The sequence below is a fragment of the Nematolebias whitei genome, chromosome 14 (assembly GCF_014905685.2).
Source record: "Nematolebias whitei isolate Nwh7 chromosome 14, NemWhi1, whole genome shotgun sequence".
In the NCBI taxonomy this organism is placed as follows: Eukaryota; Metazoa; Chordata; class Actinopteri; order Cyprinodontiformes; family Rivulidae; genus Nematolebias; species Nematolebias whitei.
The window spans coordinates 5,002,370-5,005,258 of NC_056511.1; the positions used below are offsets into that span (position 1 = coordinate 5,002,370).

The window sequence follows — 2,889 nt, forward strand, 5'->3', positions numbered from 1 at the left end:
GTGTGTGTGTGTGTGTGTGTGTGTGTGTGTGTGTGTGTGTGTGTGTGCGTGTGTGTGTGCGTGTGTTGCTAAGCTGCAGCATTAATGGATCGACTGATGACCAGATCACATGCTGGACGTGTCTGCATGCATCCTTATGCCCTTTAATGTCTCCTTCCTATTTCATTCCTCTCCTACGGTGTCAAAGTACAAGAACGATGATGAGAACAGACGTTGGTAGAAAATATTCTGGACACACAAAAAGCTAATTAGCAATTAAGCGTAAGAAAAAATCTCTCGAGGCGATCAGGAAGCTCCGCTGAGGTTTGCCGAGCTGCTTAAAGATCTTCCCAAATCCGAATGAAGGAAGGAGCCGTTTGTTTTAAAGCTCTGATCTTCCCGCTCAGAGGAACAGAAGGACTTGGTTCTGTTTGCTTTCAGAAAGTTGAAGTTCACGTCCACCTCAGCTAACACGAGCAGGAAGGGCGACCTTCTGTCTCCAGGTTCTCGGGAGAAGATACCTCCCAGAGCGGTGAAGTAAAGCAGCTTTGCCGTTGGCCGGTTCTCGTCTTGTCGGTTCTTCTCAGGTGGAGGTGATTTGCCACCGCGATCGTTTCCTCGCTCTGTGGGCGAGATCGTAACTTCAATTATTTTAGCCTTTTTGTTTTAGTTTATCCCGGCACGGCTTGAAGGTTCAGGTGTCGCCATGCTGCGACGTCATCTTCGACGTCTCGCGGTAAATTCGCTCGTTTCTTGTAGCGCCGTCCAACTCGTGCTGAATCCTCTGATCCATCAATAAAGACAGAACGGTCTGGACCTCATCGTTGGTCCACGGCACTGTTTGGAGCTTCCACACTCGAGAAGAAACTAGAAAACCAAACTCACTGACCCCCCCACTCTCCAACGATCAGAGAGGATGTGGAGGTTCACATGTAGTTTGCAGTTTTGTTGGGCGGGTCATCCGGTGCCGTAGCTCCGCTGGTCAATCAGCGGCTGCTGTATGTTTACGTCAAAACCATCATCTCTGAGCAGTTCGCTTTGAACAAGGTGGTCCCAACAACCGGGCTGAGTGGGGGTGGGTACCAGCGGTGGGCTGGCCCTTAACTGGTGGCAAAGCACCAATAGAGGGTCCTACTGGAGAAGAACCCAGAGACAAACATGCAGGTCTCAGCTTCAGCTGAAACGTTCAGCTGATTCACCGTGGTCATCCTGCGGCACGGAGAGGGGACTCAGAAACACTGTCCACCTGTCCGTCCAATCAGTCTGTCTTGTGAGCACAACTTGAAGAATAAATGAGGTGTGCAGCTGCATGTAGGCAGGAAAAAGATCACTATGGAAACTTGGGTTGCCATGTAAAAATCCAAGATGGCCACTGCCATGCATGTTTTTATTTGTAAACAGGCCACACCTATCTTATGAGGAAACTGTGCGTTCTAACGTTTTTATTTCTTAAAAGTGTAGTTTCCTCAGATGGCTGATGGGGTGGCCAAAGATTCATCTATGGTGGGCTAGGCCACCATTTGCCACCCCCAGGCTCCGTCATTGCCTGGGACAAAACAAAAACAAAAATCCCTCTGTTCTGTACAGTGTAACTCCTGCTCACTTGAATATCTTCACCAAAATCTAAAGGTTTACCTGCAACCTCTGGTCAGCCGAGAAAAACACTCGTTTCAAAAACTACAAACATTCACTATTCATCGGAGCGTCGCTTGTTTGTTTCAAACTCTGTATGCAAAGACTTTAAACTGTTGAGCTTAGATTTGTCTGCATAAAACAGCCCGAGGAAGTTCCTGATTCCCAGTAATCACCTGATCTATTAAGAGCAGCAGATTTAGTGGATCATGGTCGGAGTATCTGTGGAATCTGACTCATCTGACACTAGAAACCAGAGAACGACTCAAAACTGTTGCAGTCTCTGGATTCTGAGTTTTTGCCACCGGAGAAGCATGCGGCCTCGTTCTGAGCAGTTTTAGAAAATACTGACCTTTTCTGCTGGGCTCACCGTGCACACGCATTTATGATTTAAACTTTGAGAGTTCACTTTTTTCAACCATGAATGAACGGCAGATTAACTTTGTGATAATTATTCTTTTATTGTTGTGATTTTTAGACCGGGACATTTGTGATTGTAGCCTCGAATGTTTTCTATCAGAAGAGCTCCCTGGCTGGTTTCAAAACACAGCTCAACCTTTTTAGAGTTACAGAAACTAAGTTAAGATTGGTTTGAGAGGATTTTAAGTCAAACACAACACCTCTGGGGCTTTTCTTTACTTTTAGAAAATGTGTTCAAAATCATAATGACGTGCTGTAGATGTAGCCTCTGTGGCTCACAGAAAAACTGAGAAGCTGTCAGAGAATTTTTGGTCAAAGGTTACGGATATTTTTATTACTATGGCTGAAAACAAGAAGCTCAAGACATAATCGAAACCGTCTCCCAAGACACTGTCTGATGCCCATGAACCATATGTTTGGGTTAATGGAGAGCGTGCAGCTCCTCCTGAGCTCTGTGAACTCGGCTGAACTGATAAGGGTATAAAAGCGAGCGGACAACGCAGCTCAGGCAGATTCTTGTGACTGGTCTTCATGTGAGTACATTTTATGTATATTTATAAAACCTGTCCTGACAGGACATCCTTGTAAAGGATTTCTTCCTGGTAAAATAAAGGTGTATATATATATTTTTAAAAAAGCTGGTCTTGCAATTAAAATGTCAATTAAAAATCGTCTCCTGCCATCGAGTGTGGCTCTTTTAGCGTAAACAACGTAAGCTAGAGATTTTTTCTCCAACAGAAGCGAAGTCTCGCAAATGTTTCGAGACATTTTGAAGACTCTGTCGAACGCTGTTGACCGTCAAGTCCCAAACAATCCAAACCAGTGAGATACAGTAGTCCCTCACTACTTTGCGGTTCG

At 45.3% G+C, this 2,889-nt stretch overlaps 1 protein-coding gene across 2 annotated transcripts in view; it reads right to left on the reverse strand.

Annotated features, from left to right (window-relative positions):
- The window catches only part of klf8 (Kruppel-like factor 8), an 80,346-nt gene that overhangs the window by 6,356 nt on the left and 71,101 nt on the right, over positions 1 to 2,889 (reverse strand). The gene's annotated exons all lie outside the window — the stretch shown is intronic.